This window comes from Pinus tabuliformis, chromosome 4_1 (assembly GCF_031772625.1).
Source record: "Pinus tabuliformis cultivar Carrire ecotype Pingquan chromosome 4_1, CPIR1, whole genome shotgun sequence".
Classification (NCBI taxonomy): domain Eukaryota; kingdom Viridiplantae; phylum Streptophyta; class Pinopsida; order Pinales; family Pinaceae; genus Pinus; species Pinus tabuliformis.
This window is the reverse complement of record NC_142303.1, coordinates 970,163,809-970,187,653: the sequence shown is the minus strand read 5'-3', so window position 1 is coordinate 970,187,653 and position 23,845 is coordinate 970,163,809.

The following is a 23,845-nucleotide window of genomic DNA, read 5'->3' as shown; positions in this document are numbered from 1 at the left end:
AATCAATCAACACTATTACTTTTTTCTTCTTGATTTTTCCTTCTATCTTGATGGTTTGAGGAGTGGTAATTCTAGCCAATGCGTTACAAGATATGGTTAGATTCATTTCTTCTTTATCTAGGCTTTGTTCCTAGAGTATATCCTCTTCTTTTGACCTCTCTTGCTCGTTTTCTTCTTCCTCTTCACAACCTATGTAGAATAATTTCTTCTCAGCACACTTTAGTGTATTTTCTATCACAACTGTAACAAAGCCCTTTTGCTCCTTTTCCTTCCAATTGTTGTGGTTTCAACCTTATAGGTTGTGGAAGACTAGGGGCAAAAATACTTCCATATTTATAGTTGTGAGTGGTATGCTTCCTAGTTGCCATAATTTTTCTTTCCATTTTTCTTGCTAACCTAAATGCTTTCTCTAATGAATCAGGTTCCCAAAGGTAAATATCATGTTGGATATTATCCTTTAAAGTCGCTATGAACACATCAATCCTATGCTTTTCTTTTTGTATCCTCATAATATCCTGCCAATTCTTCCGTAAAAATTGCCCAAGTGATAATTTTTCTATGAGAGCAAAGCCATAGATACCATACAAACTAATTTGGATCCAAATATAAAGTTGCAATACATACCTTTTGTGTGTTTTGCACATTATTAAGATCGAAAAATTTCTCCATCTGTAATATCCATGTTGCAGGATCCTAACCATCAAACTTCCTCATATTGATTTTCGGAATATGGTGGGTCTTCGATCCAACATTAGAGTCTATGAAATCATGATTAACATTTCTTTTGTTCTCATCATGAGTTTCCTTTACTACCCTTTCACCATTAGTAAGCATTTCTTGTACAAATTTTGTCAAATTTCTCTTCAAGTCTGTCTTCAAATCTTCCATGCTTGTCTTCAAATCATCCATCTTAGCTTCTATGTCATTCATATTATCTTCTATGCCTTTCTTTAAACCCTTCATATTATCTTCTACATATTTTTTTAAACCATCCATCTTAGATGTTGTTACTTTTTGTGCAAGTGACACTTGTTGCACTTGGTCTCATAATTTTGATATATCATGTTGCAGTTTCTCCTCTTCTTCATGAGTCATGCTAGATCTTTCAAGTTTCTTACTAGGTGTTTGCATTTTCTTTCCTTGGGGCATCAATTACTGATAATAATGCTTTACTATGCCCTTTGAATTCCTTCAAACTAATTTTTCAAACCAAGCTTATGCAGAAATGTAAAAAAAACTACACACCTTTTTTCACTTTGTAGGAGATTGATATTGAATCTGATGTATCTCTGTAATTTTGGATCATCCAATTTTGAAATTCCGATTTGCGGTAGTCCTCTTTCCAATGCCACCAGTTTGATCAAAATTGGATTCTCCATGGAAGAGTTATGCCAAATCTCCCACAGTGACCTGATTATAGACTAGTTTAGTAGAGTGAAATTCTACGACGTGCCACGAGTAACTGTTTCACCCTTTGGCTCTAAAAAATATATAAAAGAAACTATAGTCTGTCTTATTTCTATATCTTCTTACAAAATTTCAATTCGACAATCAAAGAGAAAGTTATGATGATTTTCCCTAGGTCACCTGTTTGGAATGTAATTCAAGAGTCCGCAAAAAGACCAAATTCCTCAGATCATATCCCTTCAAATATAGTGCAAAAGGCTCTGAAATTTGGACGTGAGGTTCAATGTGATTTTGTCTCAAGTGGGTTTTTTTAGATTCTGAAACATTGCAGAAAAAAAGTTATAGTGAAAATACCACGATGACCTATTTGGAGCAGCGAAACCCTATAATCCAAAGCTCTGATACCAAATGTTATGAAACTAGCTCACAAAAGATAGAAAATATAGATCAACACCTTATAATTTAGCCTCTTCTAGGAGGTGACCTCCTTTACATTACATAAATGAAAAATTCTTCGATGATCCAAATGAAAAAACCTTCTTTCCATATATAGGAGTCTAAGGAGTCACAATATAACCCAGCCACCCTAACAATAATAATATAAAGCCACAAAAATAACGATAGAGTGATTCTATGGGGCACAGTAATAACAATATGGCGACAATACGGGCACAAAAATATTAATAAGGGATACAACTACAATAGTAATGGGGTAATCACTAGTATTATAGGCACCTAACCATGTAATATCAGTTGCATGTGTTTTCTCATGGAGAAAACTCATGCATTCAGTCAAGGATTCATCCTTGAGGATTACGTAGTTTTTAAGGATTGGTTTTCCACTTGGTAATAGGAAAATCATCCACAAGGAACAACGCAAGGAAATATGAGCTTGGATGGTAGGGAGGAAGGATAGAGAGAATCCAAGATTAGCTGCGAGCATATATGAGGATTGTATTGAGAGTTGGATAGCTGTGAAAGCTAAGGCTTTGTATAATTCCTATGTATTTCTACCATGTATGATAATATAATAGTGTGGGGTTTTTAGCTGAGGCTATGGGCAAAGTATTTTCATGTGTATTTTCTCATTGATTCTTCTTCTAGTTATATTGTTCAGCTTGATCTTTAAGCTTTTGCAAATTGATAGTATAAGTAGGTTATAGTATTCTTCTTTGATTTATATTGCATTATCATGTTAAACTACATATATTTTCTACATGGTATCAGAACTACAAACAATATACTGAGAAGAGAATTTGAAGTTTGAAGTTCGGGGTTGGAGGTGCAAATTGAATTCGTATCATACGTGAAGGTTGGCTAATGGCTTTCTATGGCTTGAGACTCGAGTATGCCTTGGAAGGTAGCCCGAATTACATATCATGGAAAAATATAATGGAGACTGTCTTAGAAGACAATGGCTTGAAGGAATTTATTGATTAGGAAATCCCAAAGCCAATTTCAACTATTGCACAAGAGTTGGTTGAGTGGAAGAAGTGTGTGGTGAAGGAAAGATGGATCATCCTTGAGGGAGGTCAAGACCATATTGCTTCGAGTCTCCATGGGAAGGATACTCAATTTTCAATGTGGAAGACATTGAAGGACCTCTACCAGAAGAGTAGAGACAAGAGGAAATTGGTGCTCAAGAATAAGCTTTGAAGAATCGAGATGGAGAAGGGCGATACTATTTCCACATATCCGAACAAGCTCACCACCTATAGAGATGAGCTTGACAGTGTGGGAATAGCCACTGCTGATGATGATATGGTGAGCCTCACACTCCTTAGCCTTCCAAATAGTTGGAATAGCTACCAGGACTCTGTGAATGGAAGGGAGAAATTGTCGGATTAGGAATGACAGTGGTTGGATATTGTGCAGGAGGAGATCAGGAGGAGCACATGAGATGGTTCTTCATCCAAGAGTGATGATGAAGAAAATATGGCCTTAGAAAGTAATGCAAGGAAAGGGAAGGGGAAGGCTTCCCATTTCAAATTAAATTCTTCTCATGGAGGGAAGAAGGGTGACATGTCTAAAGTAATATGCTTTAATTGTCACAAGATGGGACATTATGCGACTAATTGCCCATCAGAGAAGTCCAAGAAGGGATCATCAAAAGGATCGGAAGGTGAGGCATTATCCTCATAGTTCGAAATGGACTTTACCCTCATCACATGCATGCTCTCATCGATGATGGGTTATGTCTGGTATCTTGACAGTGGAGCCTCATTCCACATGAATGGTGATAAAAATATATTTAGCACCCTGGAGGAGAAAGACCTCAAGATGCACATAAATATGGGAGACGATATAAGGTATATTGTTTCAGGAGTGGGCACGGTTGCTTTTACGAGGGAGCATGGAGTCCCTCTCACCTTGACATATGTGATGTATGTGCGTAGACTAAGGAAGGACTTGGTATCAGTCATAATGTTAGAGTAAGAAGGGTATGATGTTGGCTTCAGTAAAGGAAAGGAATTCTTAAGACACATAGCCATGAATCAGACCAAGAGGATAGGGATTCAAGTGATGAATCTCCATAAACTAGAGGTAGATGATTATGAAAAATTGAGTACAAAAGAAGAATTGGTGCAAAGACAAGACATTGGCGAGTTGTGGCACAGGCGGTTGGGCCATTTGCATCATGGGGCTTTGAAGATAATGCAACAGATATCTACAGGACTTCCTAAAGTTAAACTTGAGCAAGTTGACACATGAAAAGGTTGTACCTTCGGAAAGTACACCAAGTCTTCCTTTCATGATCGAGACCGTTGAGTAGAGGCTACCTTAGAGTGAGTTCATATTGAATTTTGTCGACCATTCTTGATGGAATCAATAGCGAAGCGAAGGTATTATGTGATTTTAATTGATGACTATTCTCATAAATGCTAGATTTATTTCATGCAGAAGAAGGACCAAACCTTCACAATGTTTTGTGAGTTCAAATATTTGGTCAAGAAAGAGTCAGGGAAGAAGATCAAGGCCTTGAGAAGAAACAACGATGGATATTTGATGACACCTCATAACCCATAGCAGAATGGGGTGGTCGAGAGGAAGAACATAACTATTGTAGGGGAACATGGGTAATGTTGCATGACCAAGGCCTACCGCTTCACTTGTGGGCTGAGGCATGCAACACAACAGTCTATTTGCAAAATAGAAGCCCACATCACATACTTGGGATGAAGACACTAGAGGATGATTTCTCTTGTAAGATACTAGATGTGGGTCACTTCAAGATCTTTGGGTCATCGGTATATTTCCATGTGAAAAGGGATGCACGAAAGAAGCTTGAGTCGATAGTAGAGTTGGGGATATTTGTGGGGTACACTGATACACCTCACAACTATCAGGTGTACTTTCTTACCAGTCGGAGGAGAGTGATTCGCAAATATCTCAAGTTTGATGAGTAGAAGGCCATGCAAGTTTCCATTGAGAGGGAACTCCACCTACAGGTTGTGGAGGAACTATTGGTTCCTAAGGAGGAGGAGTGTCAGACTGATGTGGAGGAGCAACATGCAGAGGTTTCAAGAGTGGATACATCAGCTCAATCAGAGTCTTCCAGAGATGGACATAAGCACACAAGAGAATCTGATAGATTGATGGAGGATGCGAAGGAGAATATGGGAGCACCATATTCTTAGTGCAGAAATAGGAGTTTACGTGAGAGGTACACTGGATACATGGCCCTTGTTGAGGAATGTGTTGAGACCGAGCCATCTTCCTTTGAGGAGGTAGTGCAGTAGCCGATTTGGGTTGATGCTATGGTGGAGGACTATGAGTCAATAGTTCATAAGAGTGTTTGGGACATGGTTCTGAGACTCGAGAACAAGTCAGTTGTGAGTTCGTGTTGGCTTTACAAGGTAAGAAAAGCTGCTAATGGTAGTGTGGAGAAGCATAAGTCAAGATTTGTGGCCTGTGGCTTTTCAGAGGCCAGTGGTTTCTAATTCTGACATATCTCCTTATGCATCTTCCCATGCTATTCTAATAACACCTATACGTAAGATCACTCATGGAAAGAAGACATCAGGCTAAAAATAACCTATTCTATCATATTTTATGTAAATTTCTGACTATGAATCAATAATGCACTCAGAAAGGAACAAGGAAGTTTTTAGACCTAGGACACACTAACAAGGGTGAAGGGGCTATGTGTTGGACACTAAGGATGTGTTGTGTACTTTTTTGAGAAGAGGAGGCCAAATGGAGGGTGCAGGGTGCAATCACAAGAAGAAAGGGAGCTTCATTAAGGACTAGTGATGCACTGTGTACTGAGGGAGGGAAGGCTTAGACACAAGGAGGGTGTAAAGAACACTGACAGGGTTCAAGGTGTTGCAAAATTAGAAAGGAAATACGTGTTTTCTTGATCTTGATAAATACTTGTGATGTTTCTTATTATTACAATTCTTTATATCTTCTTTCTTTAGTTCATCAAGAAATTACCACTAGATGTAGGCACACGCAAGTGAAAAATCCCCACTGAAGGGAAAACTCAGTCAAGATAATTCTTCCTTTCAATAGTATTCCTTGAGAATATTCACCCTAGACCAAGGCTGGACCTTCCTTCCACACCAAATCAACCTCCAGAAGTTTGAACTCTTCCCAAAAACTTTGACTATGAAATCACTTAAAACTGATAGCTTTCGAGAGTAGTCCAACATGCAAGACTTCAATCTCCCAATCCATAGAATAAAACAGAGAGATACCACCACCATAATTTCATTTTTTCTTTTTTTCCTTAGACTCCCCAAACTCACATTCATGTCGGCTTTGTGGCAACATACTTCACACCTTTTCTTGTATACAAGAGAAATTCGCACTTCTGCCCAATAATGAGAGAGTTCGAACTTGATGATAGAGAGATTCTCCAAATGAATTAGACGTGGTCCCTTTTATAGGATACTTGTGGGGTCAAATGGGTCCTAGGTGAACTTGATCTTCTCTTAGGCTGACATGGTATGGAGGTTACATAATTCATATTTGACTCAATACCTAACCTTTTCACATGATTCAAAATCCTAAGAAGGGTCTCTTTAGATGTAAAATAATTATATAGTCATAATAAATCCTATAAGTCCTGAATTGCGACTTTTACCTAAAAAGTGGCGACCCAAGCATGACACCCATGCTTCAATAAGTCACAATAATAACAATAAAAAATATTTTCTTTATTCTTTTGACGAGTACATTACATGATGACTCAAGTACATTATTGAAGAGATAGCGTAGTTACTTTTTCCAAAACTCCCTCTTAACTAGGGATGTATTCATAATGTACATATATAATGGAAGAACTCAAACTATATGAACCATGAATAACTTTAGTTACCACAATGTCATGGACTAGATTCCTGACCAGATAAATCTATGCAAATAGTCACTCAATAGTTTAAGTGTTCGGTGTGTGTTATATTATACCCATGACTAACAAACTCACGGGAGCGAAAACCTCCCTTTTACATTGCATCGGGTGCAGCAGGGGGAAATAAGCCTCCGTTGTACATTGCGTCTGGTGCAATAGGGGAGGAAGATGCCTCCCATGTACATTGCATCAGGTGTAATAGGGGGATGGCTTCCGCCATGCATAGGGTTTGAGGCAGTGCCATGGGAAAAAAAATTGGACCCTATATTAGGTGGGCGGACCTACCTATGGTCTTTTTCATGGATTTCACACATCGTTTTGGGCATGATGGTTTTCCTTCCATGGTATTTTGAAGATCCAATCAAGGGAACTATGGTTATGGTCTAATCTATGGTTAATAGATTGGGTTTATGGATTTTTCAACATGTATATATATGTATTGCAACATTGAAAGGAATATATGAAAAATCAATTTGGTAGTCCTCGTTTTGGGATCTAGGGTAAAATATTTGTGTATGTCTCGTTGATCTTTTATTCTCTCGCAATTGTTTGTTTTTTTCTTTAGAGTTAATATCCAGGTAATTTATGTACAGGGTTAAAACCTACATTTGGTACCAAAGCCAAGTTTCGGCTTCAAGGGGACACCTTTGGTGGTGGGGGGGTTTTCTCATGACGCTGATAGACCCTATTCAGTGGGAGATCTGTCGGGTCGATTCTTGTGGTGAAAGAATATGGCGAGCAGTGGAAAGATAGAGATCAAGAAATTTAATGGTCAGATTTTTGAGTTGTGGAAACTCAATATGGAGGATCTTCTAGTGGATAAAGATCGGTGGATCATGGTAGATTTGGTTACTAAACCAATGGCAATGTCAGCTGAAGACTAGGCAAAGTTGGATCGGAAGGGAAAGAGCAGAATATGATTGTGTGTCTCAGAATTAGTATTACTTAATGTATCAGGGGAAGCCTCAACAAAGGCTTTGTGGAATAAGTTAGGGATTTTATGCCAATCTAAGCCTCTTGTGAATAAACTATTCCTACGAAAAAAGTGATATAAACTTACAATGAGATATGGAGACTCGGTGACATAGCATTTGAACACCTTCAATATTATGGCATGCCAATTATTATATGTTGATATTAAAATTTTAGGTTAAGATAAGTCCATCAATTTTTTGTGTTATCAACCAAATTCGTGCGATAGTCTAGTTGTTGCAATAAGTAGCAATGCAACTACCAACGAGTTTGATGAACTAGTCTCATCCTTGTTACTAGAGGAGATGGGACGAAAAAGTATGGAGGGAAAGAATGATGATGCCTTGTCTATATGAGGATGGACCCAGAACAAATAAAAAAATAAGTCCTCTAGTGGGAGATCTAAAACTATAGGGATATATACATCTCCAGGAAAAAAAAATACAAACTTTGAAACTGGAACTATAAACTCAACATGGGAACTCTCGCAAAAAAAACCTATAAAATCATTAAAAACATTGCTAAAAATGTAAAGTGTTGATGGTGGAATAATACCTTTTTTTTCTAGGGTAATTTTCAACATCTTTTAAAAATGGCGGTGAAAACCAATTTTTTGTGCAAAAGTTGTACTAAAAACACCGTCAAAATGAAAAGTGTTGACGGTAGGATAACACATTTTTTTTCAAGGGTAAAATTTCAACATTTTAAAAAAATGGCGTAAAATATTTTATCATGACCCCAATAAACATTAAAATTAAAAAAATAATATTAATGAAACATAAAATTAAAATTAAAAATTAAAAAATTAAAACAATGAAAAAACACAAAACAAAAAAGAAAGTTAAAAAAAATAACAAAACATAAATTAAAATATATACTAAAAATAAAACATAAAATAAAAATAAGAAACAAAACAAAAATCAAACATCAAACATAAAAAATCAATCATAAAAATGTAAAAAAAATACAAAATTAATGATAAGAATTAAAAAACTAAAAAAATATATTAAAAATTATAAACAAATAAATAGTTAAAAAAACATATTTAAAAAAAAATGGAAAAAAAAAATGTCTTGTAAACCATAAAAAAAATTGCCGAAAGAAAAAAAAACAAAAATATGGAAAAGAAAAAGAAAAACATTAAAATAAACTATAAAATTAAGTAGGTAAAAATAGAAAAATTTTAATTTTTTTTTAAAATTAAGTAGGTAATAATAGAAAAATTTAAAAAAATTTAAAAAAAACCAAAAAAAAAATATTTAAAATTAAAAACAAACTACATTTAAAAAAGAAAAATAAAAAATTAATAAAAAAAAATTAAAAACTACTAAAATTAAGATTAAAATGTTCATTACTTAAAAAAACAAATTTGAAAATATATATAAGAAAAACAAAAATAAAAATAAAAAATGTTAAAAAAGAAAATTATGTGATAAATTATAAAAGAATTTGGAAAAAAAGACTAAAAATTATATCTATCTATCTATATATATATATATATATATATATATATATATATATATATATATATATATATATATATATATATATATATATATATATATATATATATATATATGGTAACCAAGTTATATGGTAGTATTTTGGAAAAGAGGTTAAGCATATGGCTTGAAAATGAAAGTATGCAGGCTACAGGCCAAGCAGGTTTGAGAAGGCATCACTCAACAACAGACCACCTTGTTATGCTTAGGATCATTGTGGAGGAATTTGGTAATGATAAATCCAATTTATTTTGTTGCTTTGTGGACTTTAGAAAGGTTTTCGATATAGTTCCTAGATACAACCTTTTGAATATATTAGAAGAGCTAAAGGTTCCTCTCAAGTTGATAGATGCCACTATAACATTATACGAGAATGTAATTGCCAAGCTAAAGAGCAATGAGGGGTGGTCGAAAGATATTAAGTGTAACATCGGACTTAAGAAAGGTTGCCCCCTCTACCCTACCCTATTTTTCATTTACATCGATAAGCTCAAAGGCTATTTAGAGGAAGCAGGATGTGATGGCAAAATCTTAGCTGGGATAGTCATCATCCTTCTTCTCTATGCTGATGATATTGTTCTTTTGCTAAGGTGCCCATCTGATCTTCATAAGAAACTTAGGCTTCTTAAGGATTTCTGCTCTACCACGGGTATGACTGTTAGCACTGAAAAAACAAAAGTTATGATTACTAAATCCAAGAAGGACACTTACGCTAATTTTATGTATGAAAATAATAACTTTGAGTAAGTGTATTCTTACAAGTACCTAGGAATTGATATTCATCACAAGCTCAACAGGAACCATAGCATTGAGAAAAGGATTAATGGGGGGTGGAAATCTTATTTTGGTCTTGAAAATAATTGTCAAACAACAAACCTCATAATGTGGGATAAAAAGAAGTTCCTCTTTGAAACTTTAGTCACTCTTGTTATCTTATATGGCTGTGAGGTTTGGGGTTGCAGCATCTCGAGAGAATCATGGAGAAAGATTGAGAAAATCTAGAAGCATTTTATAACTTATAACGTGAAAATTAAAATTAATACACCCTATCCTATTCTCCTTATAGAAGCAGGTCTTTCCCCTAGTGAGAGCCTAGCTATGCTTGGGTTTCTGTTGTACAAGTACAAACTCAATAACATAGACGATCATAGACTTCCTAAGCTAGCTTTAAATTGCAGACAAAACCACCTAAGGCTCAATTGAAGGTGGCATAAAGACACAAGGACCTGGTTAAACTATTGGGAGATCAACGAGAATGATGCAATGCAAAACATAAATACCATTAAAGATATTGTTACTTCTAACTTCAAAGAAAAAATGTGGTGTGAGAACGATTTAGCGGCTAAAAGAAAATTAAGTTATTATAAGAAGGTCGTCAACCCCACCCTAGAAGATCAAAAGTATGTCTCTATTTAAACTAGATCAAGGAAGAAAATTAATATAGCAAAGATTAGAATGAATTCTCATGAGATCCATAGTGAAACAAGTCGTTGGGCAGTTCCTAAAATGCCATGGATGGGAAGGATCTGCCATATATGTGAGAATAGCAACATCGAGGATAAAAACCACTTCCTCTTAGAGTGCCCTGCGTACAACGACATTAGATTTCAGTTTCACAATCTTTGTTACAATACTGACCTTCCTAGCCTTTTACAAGGTCAAAATTATAGTGAGCTTGAGAGGATTCTCTCCAAGCTTTTTGGGAATACGAATAAAATCCTAAATCAAAATAAATAATTTGTTTCTTTAGGTCTGATAGACCATTGTTTCGTCTAAGCAAACGTTAACCACCACCAACATCATCATCATCATCATCATCATATATATATATATATATATATAAATAAGTAAAAATAGAAAAATTAAATAAAAACTGTAACAGAAACTAGAAAAAAAAATAAACAAAACAAAACAAAACAAAAACAAAAGAAAAAACAAACTAGATAAAAAAAAATAATAACAAGAGAAGAAATAAATTAAAGAACTAGTAAAATTAATATTAAAAACATTTTAAAAAACTTAAAAAAGAAAAATAAACTCAAATTGTTTATAAAAAACACAAAAAAAATGAAAATGTCCTAAAATATATGTCTTTCAAATTAAAAAAAAATAAAACGAAAAACATTTATAGTTTATTATTTTATTAAACTTACATTATATTTAAAAAAATAAAATAAAGTAAAATTTAAATTTAATTTTTTTTAAACAATTTTTTTTATTTAAAAAAAAATCATTACAAAATCTAATTTTTTAAAACATTTTTTTAATTTAAAAAAAAAACATTATTTTTTTTTTTTGAAAATAGAAATTAACGTAATTTTTTTATTTAAAAAAAAATTGTGCCCCCTGCACCCTCACACCACCATTGGTGGTGCGACCCTCGACCAAGGGTCTAAATGTGCCACCATGGGTGGCAAGCGGGTGGAGGGTTTTCATGTTCCACCACGGGTGGTCAGGTAGAGGGGTGATTCCGAGAATCGGCCCTCCGCTAGGGCGCGATGTGTGGTGGTCAGGCCCTGGGTGGAGGGTATACATGAAGGCCCTCCCCCTAGGGCTGCACCACCATGGGTGGGGGTTGAGGGGCCACGAGAATATTTTTTTTAATTAAAAAAAATACAAATTTTTTAAATCTTTAAATTTATTTAATTTTAATAAAAAAAATCTTGAAATTTTTATTTTTAATTTTTTAATAATTTGAAAGTAAAAAAAAATATTGTTTAATTTTTTTATTTTATTTGGTTTTTCAATTATAATAAATAAATAAATAAATAAAATAAATAAATTTAATCATTAATCTCTTTGTTTTTAAATAAAAAATATAAAGTTAATAAAAGAGTGTTTTTTCTTTTTATTTATTTTTTATTAAAACTTTAAATGTTTTTAATATTTTTTTTTAATTTTAATGGAATCTATATTTTTAAAATTTTCATATTTTTTTGGGTTTTTTTTTTTTTTTATAATTTGAGGTTTTATTTTGTTTTTTTTTTTTTTAAATATTTTTCATATTAATTTTACTAGTTTTTTTTGTTAATTTTCTATTCCTTTTTAAATCTATTTAGTTTTTTTCTTTTCTTTTTTCTTTTTTTCTAGCTTTTGTTAATGTTTTTTTTTTTTAAATTTTCTATTTTCACTTATATATATATATATATATATATATATATATATATATATATATATATATATATATATATCTATTTTCTCTTTTCAAATTCTTTTATAGTTTATGAGAATTTTTTTTATTTTTTATTTTTACATATTTTTTTTGTTTTTTTTAAGTAATCGATATTTAGAAAAGAAGAATAAAAGAACTTGAAAGTTCGTGAAGTAATCATAATTTACAAAAGAATTGGACATAATAAATTTTTAAAGTGTGAAAAATAAGTCCTCTAAAAAAAAGGTATGCTGCATCAGCATGTTTCAAAATCAACATGAAAATCACTAACATTTAAAAACAAATATTTATATTGGATACATAAGAAAATTTAAGCTGTCAAAAATATGCTCCCAAAAAAAAAATTGTATTTTGCATTACCATTTTTCAAAATCGAGCACCCTACGAAGTGGGTAATCATATTGGTTATTTAAAGTTCCAAAAACTATGCTCTAAAAAAAATATGTATGTTGTACATCGCCCATTTTCAAAATCAGGTCAATTTTTTGCTATCTCTATGAAACAGGTAACAATATCAGTTCATGTTTCAAAGTTTTTGTTGTTAAAACCTATAACGATGTTCTAGAAACATGGAAAGGAAGGGAACTTCAAATGGGATTGTAAATGTAAAGCTCTTGACAAATAAAATGGATCTGACGATGCTCCTTCTATAGAGGTAGAAACCACCTCAGATGAAGGTGGAGATGTGTACACGGATTCTTGTTCAAGTACACATGTAGATCATCAGGCATCTTTGATTGAATTAGGTGCATCCTTTCACTTCACTCCCCATAGGGAGTGGTTCAGTGAGTATGAGAAATATGATGGTGGTGATGTCTTCTTAGGGGATGACAAGAAGGCTAGAATTGTTGGTTGTAGAAAGTTCAAGTTGAAGTTGCAAGGTGGAAGGATTAGAAGACTTCCATGTGTTCTGTATATTCTGGTATTAGCCAAAAATCTGATTTCTGTAAGAAAGTTGGATGATGGAACTGTAAAAAGAGTGTTCAAGGAAGATACATGAAATATGGTTTGAGGAGCATTAGCATTGATGTGAGGAGTTCGGATAGGAACTTTGTACAAGGTTCAGGGTAGCATTGCTATTTATGGGTGCAACAATTTTATGGTTCCTGAAATTGGAGTAGAAAATCTAATGGTCTCTGAGAATAGACCATGCTATTGCATCAAATGCTTGGACATATTCGAGAGAAGGGCCTTCGAATACTTCTCGGTAATGGTATGGTAGAAGTTATGTCCAATTTGTCTCTAGATTTTGATTTATATGAAAATTATGTATATGGGAAGCAGAATCGGGTCAGTTTCCCCTTTGGTGGTAAGGGGGTGAAAAAGATATTAGAGCTTCTGCACAATGATGTGTTTGGACCTATGAAGGTTCCATCGTTTGGTAACTCTGTGTACTATGTATCATTTATAGATGACTTCTTAAGGAATATATGGATATATTTCCTTAAGAATAAATCTTAAGCCTTTGAAAGATTTAAAGAATTTAAGGCTCTGGTAGAAACCCACAGAAAGAAGAAGTTAACAGTGGTGAGGAAAAATAATGGTGGAGAGTTTTCAAGAAGGACTTTCAATAGGTTTGTAAGAAGTGTATAAAATCTAAAATTCTCTACAAATCTCGCTCTATAGAAAATATGCCTATAGGTTAACCCAATAATGCAATATAAATCAAAGTAGAATACTATAACCCACTTCTACTATCCAAGTTTGCATTGCAGAAGCTTAAAGATCGATCTGAACACATATAACCAAAAGAAGAAGAATCAATGCACAATACACATGATAATACTTCGGGGAAAGGCTTAGCTAAAAACCCCACTATATGTATTATCATACAAGGTGGAAATACATAGGAATTATACAAATCCTTAGCTCTCATAGCTAGCTAGCTCTCAGTACAATCCTCACATATGCTCACAGGCAATGCTGGCTTCTGATAAGCCTTATCGTCTGCCCTCGAAGCTCCTATTTCCTTGCATTGTTCCTCTTGGATGATCTCCTTCAACCAAGTAGAAAAACTCGATTTACCAAGTGGATGATCTCTTGATCTCATACACTATGATAACTGTACAATCCTAAAGGTATTATTGGTTCTGCATGCATGAGTTTTCTTTATAGGAAAACACATGCAACTAGTAGTACACTTTCCTTGACTTTAATCTCAACTGGGTCTTTCTCAGAATAGACATGCATGAGTTTCTGATGATGGAAATCTCAATTAATTGGAGTACACTAGTTGAGTGCATTCATGCATCAACTAAGTGTTAACTCTCTATTAGTTCCTCAAATAGTTTGGAACTAATTTAACTCGACTTAACTCAATAAACTGAGTTAACTAATTACAACTCAAATATAACTCAATCATATCTCCTTAATTTAAGGCTTATCTCCTTCATTTAAAGAATAAATATTGCATGACTTTAGAGAGACTTCTAACTTGAATTTATCTAACTTGAATTTCTGAAGACTAATTGTCCTTCAAATTCGACATGAAAGATCTTCGTGTTGCAAACTATATTTTGGGCATGGAAATTAAACAAGATCGGGCAAAGAGAAATCTCTTGTTAAACCAGAGGTAGTATGTTGAGACAATACTTTAGAGGTTTAATATGCAAGATAGTAAATGAGTCAAGGTTCCTATTCCTATAGGTGTAAAGTTATCTGCTTGATGTGTGCAATGGTATGTACTAGACCAGACATTGCACGTGCAGTGGGAGTATTGGGAAGGTTTATGTAAAAACCAAGTCAGAAGCATTGTAAAATAGTGAAGGAGGTTTTCAGTTATTTGCGTGGAACTAGTGACTATGGTTTGTGATACAAAGGAAGACCAAGATTGGAAATATTTTTGGACATATGTGACTTTGTTGATGCAAATTGTGTTAGAGGTCTGGATCAGAGAAGATCTACAATTTGGTATGCATTTAACCTATTTGGAGGTGTAGTTAGTTTCACGGTTAAGAGACAGTTTGTCGTATCTCTTTCAACTACAGAGGCAGAATACGTGGCAGCCACTGATGCCATCAAGGAAGTAGTTTGGTCATAGAGATTGTGTTCAAGTATTGGGTTATTATAGCGCGCTATAAGGATAGACTGCGAGAGCCAAAGTGAAATTTTCTTAGCAAAGAACCATGCTTATCATTCAAAGACATAGCATATTGATGTTCAATATCACTTTATGAGGGATATGGTTAAGGAAAAAAAGGTTTTGCTGGTAAACATGGACACTTTGAAGAATACTGTAGATGCAGTGACAAAGTTTGTGAGCACTCAGAATTTCTATTGGTGTAGAGAAAAATGGGCATTGCAGTGCTGGATCAATGACTATGCTCTCACCTTCTGGAAAGAAAAGAACAAGTGGGAGAATGTCGGGCGTGTGTTATATTCTTTCCATGACTACCCTATGTGTGGGGTGATGGCAGCCCTACTTGTATGTTATGTTGGGCGCAGTGCCATAGGAAATTTTTTTTTGGACCGGACCTAACTATGGTTTTGTGCATGGATTTCACACATGGTTTCGGGCATGATGGTTTTCTCTCCATGGTATTTTCTAGATCTGGCCAAGGGAACTATGGTTATGTTCTAATCTAAGGTTAATGGATTGAACTTTATGGATGCTTTGACATGTATATATATATATATATATATATATATATATATATATATATATATATATATATATCACAAAATTAAAAGGAATATATGAATAATCAATCTGGTTGTGTCGGTTTTGGGATCTAGGGGAAAATCTTTGTCTATATCTATTTCATGTTTTATTCTCTCTTCATTTTTTATTTTTTATTTTTAGAATTCACGTATGTAGGTAATTTTTGCACAACGTTAAAGCCTACATTAAGAACTACAATGCTATGAGATAGTTTCATTACCAGGGAAATCTATCTAAACAATCACTCAATAGTTTAGGCACCACAATGCGAAGGAATAGATTCATGACCAAGACAATCTATCCAAGTAGAACTATGGTGGACTCAAGCTTTTAGCCCCTCTAGATACCATTAGGCTTACTTGTTAACCACCAACCCAACATACAAGTTTGTATCCAAAACTGAGCTCAATAAACAACACTATATTTTCAATTTCGGGATTCTTGACATCAACATAGAGTGTTGGCCTCATGTCTCCCTAGGAAATTCTTCAGTTCAAAAACCTAAACATCCCTAGATCCAACATATCAAGAATTTCCAATCTCTCCCAATCAATCTGATTGGTAACCAACATGATTTTAAATCCTTCGAGATATTTACTTGTACAAGCACAACCCCAATCAATAATATGCTTTCTCGTTTACATAATCAAATACAAACCTTTGGAGTGTTCCACGCAACTTGCTGTTGCTTCTAAAATTTTCATAGTAGGACTATCAACCGAATCTTTCACATAATATTTCTCAAACATATGTTTTCCTTCTTAGTTCTAAAGCAACAACATATGCTCTTAAATTTATTCTTGAACCAACATCAAGCTAATCCCTCCCTCTAAATGAGGAATCACCTCTTTATCTGGACTCCCTCTTAATATTTGGGAGCTCTCTTTTATCCATTCCTCCTCGAGGAGATCAACTTGTTTTTCTTCGACATCAAAGAATATTTCATGGACGCCACCCATTTCATCAGAGTTATTATCATCCCCATCATTCTTATCACATCAATGAACATCTTCACTCATTTGAATATTGTGACCTACGCAACTTTAATAGAAAGTACAACCAAAACTATAGAATCATGATGCTAGCCATATCTGAATCATAAAAACATTTCATATATATATTAGATACCTATACTTAATTATAAACAAGAGACATATAATCTTCAACATCTTGCTATGGACTTAGTTATAGACAATAGACTACTTCAACTTTCATTCCATCTAGAGTTTCAATGTTACTTTGAAATCTATGACATACATTCCCTCAACATATAATAAACCCTAGAAACAATTTCACAAATATAGATCTACAAAGTATCTAACAATATTTCAAAATACATAAGTTAGACTTCTCACTAGGGATTCATACAAATCTTAGATTTCATACAAACAAATCAATCAAAGTTAGTCACATCTTAGTCATTATCTTGACCAACTTCCACTAGGGTTGGTTCGAACCCCTAAACCATCAAACAATCAATAACATTACCAACTACCACTAAGGTAAGTTTGCAAACTCTAGATTTCTGAGTAATCAACAGATTCAACAAAAAATTCAAATTTCAACAATATCTCCATAAATTTCAAATTGTCATGTTGAAGATATTTTAGTTTGAATAAGGCTTAATTCAAAACTATAGAATTCCACAATCTCAGCAATCGTTAAACACATAGATCTCAGATTTTTGTATTTTACACTAGACAATGTCACTACTATGATTTAATTTCTAAAACATAGATTTTTCAATTTCAACAATCATACAACATATTTCATATTGTTATATCACATGTACTAGAAAATTTTAACTTCACTAGGGTTTAGCTATAAAAACCTAGATTTTCATATATCATTATCATAGAATCTCGTATAAGGAATTCCATTAAATCCTAAAACCCCTGACCATCAATGACTAGGTCAACACATATCTAGGAATTCATAACCATAGATAAGCATATCATATATCCAACAACATTAATATATCTTTACCTAGACCAACCTAGGATTTCAACCAAAAGGACATATCTATATATGCGTAGATTTCATCATCATGCAAATATATTCATATCCTGTATTCGTCAAAACCCACTTCACAACAATATCAAATAAGAGTTAGACACACAATCATTTTAGTTACACTAGGGTTTGATAAGACAATCACACACATACCAAAGAAAACATTTTAAAGACAAGGTAAGGTCTTGCTCACACATTCCACCAAACCCCACTGAGTTAGGGTTCTAATGTAGAATCACATGTTCCACCAAACCTTTATGATATAGGGTTCCAATGTAGAAACATAGGAACCCCAAAATGACCAAAAAATCAAAGGTTCAGTATTTTAGACCTCATCATTCAACGCTAAAAAGTTAGGATTTACAGATCACACAAAAATATCAAACAAGACATCATCACTAAAACTTCAAGTAGAATTTTAAAGTCACCCTAAGAAGCTTAAGATTTAAGACATTCACATTAGCATAACCTTCAGTTAGCGTTTTCCAAAAACATGTCTAGGGTTCTACATAACACATGGGGCCTCACTCAGTGGACTTCTGATGAATTGCCTGCATTCATGGAATACTAAACAATACCCCTAAATTGACTACATATTGTAAAATCTCTAAAAATCATGTTATTTAACCCCTTACCAATATGAACCCAATACACCTCCCCAATTTAGAAAACCCCTACTTTCACTAGATATTATAGGTATCCATTTTTCCATTAAAATTTTTTATACCCCTTTATATTTTTTCATTAAGTTTCACCTCCATTCTTTATACCCACCAATATAAAAACCGTTTACACCCTATATATCCCCCAATATATTAAGTCAAATTTTCCTCAATATATATCCCCAAACATGGACCCACGTGGCATGGTATTTATCCATCACTGAAGCCATCGTGCTACATAATCAATCAAGAATATGAGTGGGGTGGGTAGATTTATCAAGAGATGAATCACCCAAACAAGAACCACTAGAATTGAATAGAGCTATTCATAACAAAGTTGGTAATATATCATCACATGAACAATCATTTCAATCAATTTATTCAAAGCATACCTTTGAATTTTGACTAACCTTCTCTTAAGAGATCCTCCTTCTTTCATATGTTTTCCGGATAAAGAAAATATAGGGAGAAAGGTGATTACTATTTAATATAATCAAAACTAAATTAGTACATGAACCCAAAATTGAAAAGACATGAGATATTTATCTTTTGAGACTTGTTGGGAGTTCCCTCGAAACCTTCAGGGAAACCTACAAACTTAAAGCAAGAGAAAAATGTCTTTTCCAAAGATACGTTAAAAACCTATCAATTATAGAACATACAAAACAAGTTGTGTAAAAGAAATGAATTAATAGTGTAATTCCCTAATGTTCGATTCTTCAGGCTTGACTTTCTCTAAGTGTCCTTCTTCAGTGAAGCTGGCCTGATCTCTTGCTCTTTTCTTATTCCTTAGATTCTCGATAAGGTCACTCTTGTAGTGACCTTTCCTATGACATTAATATCACTCTCTCCTAGACATGTCAACTTTCTAGCTTGGTCTCTTCAATCTCTTTCCTTTGTGATTAGAAACATAAGAATTTGATAATCCTTCAGGATTGGAAACCATTGAGATCCTTAATTCTTCTTGACTACATGAAGTCCATAATACTTCAAAGTTGGGAGATGCCTTCCAACTATTGAAGCCTGAAGAAAATGCACCCAGAGAGGTTGGAAATCCTAATATAACAATGATCATCAATTCTTTGTCTGGAACAATCTCATCGATGACAAAAAGGTCATCCTTGAGTCTAGCTATCTTCACAAAGAATTTTCTACAATATCTTGTTCTTCTTGAGGATTATATCAGAATATTTTCTTCTAGAATCTAAAGTTGGATGCTCCTTGAAGTTTGTTCTCACCCTTGATGAAGTTAGACATTTTCCTTTAATATAATACGCTCGTTCCTTGAGATAGTTCCTATGAATGTATGTGCCTTTTTGTTAATGTTTTTTTTCTTAATTTTCTATTTTCACTTACATAATTATATATATATATATTTTTCTCTTTTCAAATTCTTTTATAGTTTATGAGAATTTATTTTATTTTTTATTTTTACATATTTTTTTTGTTTTTTTTAAGTAATCAATATTTAGAAAAGAACAATAAAAGAACTTGAAAGTTTGCGAAGTAATCATAATTTACAAAAGAATTGGACATAATAAATTTTTAAAGTGTGAAAAATAAGTCCTCTAAAAAAAAGGTATGCTGCATCAACATATTGCATCAACATGTTTCAAAATCAACATGAAAATCACTAAAATTTAAAGACAAATATTTATATTGGATACATAAGAAAATTTAAGCTGTCAAAAATATGCTCCCAAAAAAAATTTGTATTTTGCATTACCATTTTTCCAAATCGAGCACCCTACGAAGTGGATAATCATATCGGTTATTTAAAGTTCCAAAAACTATGCTCTAAAAAAAATATGTATGTTGTACATCGCCCATTTTCAAAATCAGGTCAATTTTTTGCTATCACTATGAAACAGGTAACAATATCAGTTCCTGTTTCAAAGTTTGTGTTGTTAAAACCTGTAACGATGTTCTAGAAATGTGTAAAGGAAGGGCACTTCAAATGGGATTGTAAATCTAAAGCTCTTGAGAAATAAAATGGATTTGATGATGCTCCTTCTATAGAGGTAGAAACCACCTCAAATGAAGGTGGAGATGTGTACACGGATTCTTGTTCAAGTACACATGTTGATCATCAGGCATCTTTGATTGAATTAGGTGCATCCTTTCACTTCACTCCCCATAGGGAGTGGTTAATTGAGTATGAGAAATATGATGGTGGTGATGTCTTCTTAGGGGATGACAAGAAGGCTAGAATTGTTGGTTGTAGAAAGTTCAAGTTGAAGTTGCAAGGTGGAAGGATTAGAAGACTTCCATGTGTTCTGTATATTTCGGTATTAGCCAAAAATCTGATTTCTGTAAGAAAGTTGGATGATGGAATTGTAAAAAGAGTGTTCAAGGAAGATACATGAAATATGGTTTGAGGAGCATTGGTATTGATGTGAGGAGTTCAGATAGGAACTTTGTACAAGGTTCAGGGTAGCATTGCTATTTATGGGTGCAACAATTTTATTGTTCCTGAAATTGGAGTAGAAAATCTAATGGTCTCTGAGAATAGACCATGCTATTGCATCAAATGGTTGGACATATTCGAGAGAAGGGCCTTCGAATACTTCTTGGTAATGTTATGGTAGAAGTTATGTCCAATTTCTCTCTGGATTTTGATTTCTATGAAAATTGTGTATATGGGGAGCAGAATCGGGTCAATTTCCCCTCTGGTGGTAAGGGGGTGAAAAAGATATTATAGCTTCTGCACAATGATGTGTTTGGACCTATGAAGGTTCCATCGTTGGGTAACTCTGTGTACTATGTATCATTTATAGATGACTTCTTAAGGAATACATGGATATATTTCCTTAAGAATAAATCTGAAGCCTTTGAAAGATTTAAAGAATTTAAGGCTCTGGTAGAAACCCACAGAAAGAAGAAGTTAACGGTGGTGAGGAAAAATAATGGTGGAGAGTTTTCAAGAAGGACTTTCAATAGGTTTGTAAGAAGTGTAGAAAATCTAAAATTCTCTACAAATCTCACTCTGTATAAAATAAGCCTATAGGTTAACCCAATAATGCAATATAAATCAAAGTAGAATACTATAACCCACTTCTACTATCCAAGTTTTCATTGCGGAAGCTTAAAGATCGATCTGAACACATATAACCAAAAGAAGAAGAATCAATGCACAATACACATGATAATACTTCGGGGAAAGGCTTAGCTAAAAACCCCACTATATGTATTATCATACAAGGTGGAAATACATAGGAATTATACAAATCCTTAGCTCTCATAGCTAGCTAGCTCTCAGTACAATCCTCAGATATGCTCACAGGCAATGATGGCTTCTGATAAGCCTTATCGTCTGCCCTCTAAGCTCCTATTTCCTTGCGTTGTTCCTCTTGGATAATCTCCTTCAACCAAGTAGAAAAAATCGATTTAGCAAGTGGATGATCTCTTGATCTCATACACTGTGAGAACTGTACAATCCTAAAGGTATTATTGGTTCTGCATGCATGAGTTTTCTTTATAGGAAAACACATGCAACTAATAGTACACTTTCCTTGACTTTAATCTCAACTAGGTCTTTCTCAGAATAGACATGCGTGAGTTTCTGATGAGGGAAACCTCAATTAATTGGAGTACACTAGTTGAGTGCATTCATGCATCAACTAACTGTTAACTCTCTATTAGTTCCTCAAACAGTTTGGAACTAATTTAACTCGACTTAACTCAATAAACTGAGTTAACTAATTATAACTCAAATATAACTCAATCATATCTCCTTAATTTAAGGCTTATCTCCTTCATTTAAAGAATAACTCTTGCATGACTTCAGAGAGACTTCTAACTTGAATTTCTCTAACTTGAATTTTTGAAGACTAATTGTCCTCCAAATTCGACATGAAAGATCTTGGTGTTGCAAACTATATTTTGGGCATGGAAATTAAACAAGATCGGGCAAAGAGAAATCTCTTGTTAAACTAGAGGTAGTATGTTGAGACAATACTTTGGAGGTTTAATATGCAAGAGAGTAAATGAGTGAAGGTTCCTATTCCTATAGGTGTAAAGTTATCTGCTTGATGTGTGCAATGGTATGTACTAGACCAGAAATTGCACGTGCAATGGGAGTATTCGGAAGGTTTATGTAAAAACCAAGGAAGAAGCATTGTAAAATGGTGAAGGAGGTTTTCATTTATTTGCGTGGAACTAGTGATTATGGTTTGTGATACCAAGGAAGACCAAGATTGAAAATATTTTTGGAGATATGTGACTTTGTTGATGCAAATTGTGTTAGAGATCTGGATCAGAGAAGATCTACAATTTGGTATGCATTTAACCTATTTGGAGGTGTAGTTAGTTTCACGGTTAAGAGACAGTTTGTAGTGTCTCTTTCAACTACAGATGCAGAATACGTGGCAACCACTGATGCCATCAAGGAAGTAGTTTGGTCATAGAGATTGTGTTCAAGTATTGGGTTATTATAGCGCTCTATAAGCATAGACTGCGAGAGCCAAAGTAAAATTTGCTTAGCAAAGAACCATGCTTGTCATTCAAAGACATAGCATATTGATGTTCAATATCACTTTATGAGGGATATGGTTAAGTAAAAAGAGGTTTTGTTGGTAAACATGGACACTTTGAAGAATACTGTAGATGCACTGACAAAGTTTGTGAGCACTCAGAATTTCTATTGGTGTAAAGAAAAATGGGCATTGCAGGGCTGGATCAATGACTATGATGTCACCTTGTGGAAAGAAAAGAACAAGTGGGAGAATGTTGGGCGTGTGTTATATTCTTTCCATGACTACCCTATGTGTGGGGTGGTGGCAGCCCTACTTGTATGTTATGTTGGGCGCAGTGCCATAGGAAATTTTTTTTTGGACCAGACCTAACTATGGTTTTGTTCATGGATTTCAAACATGGTTTCGGGCATGATGGTTTTCTCTCCATGGTATTTTCTAGATCTGGCCAAGGGAACTATGGTTATGTTCTAATCTAGGGTTAATGGATTGAACTTTATGGATGCTTTGACATGTATATATATATATATATATATATATATATATATATATATATATATATATATATATATATATATATATATATATATATATATATATATATATCGCAAAATTGAAAGGAATATAT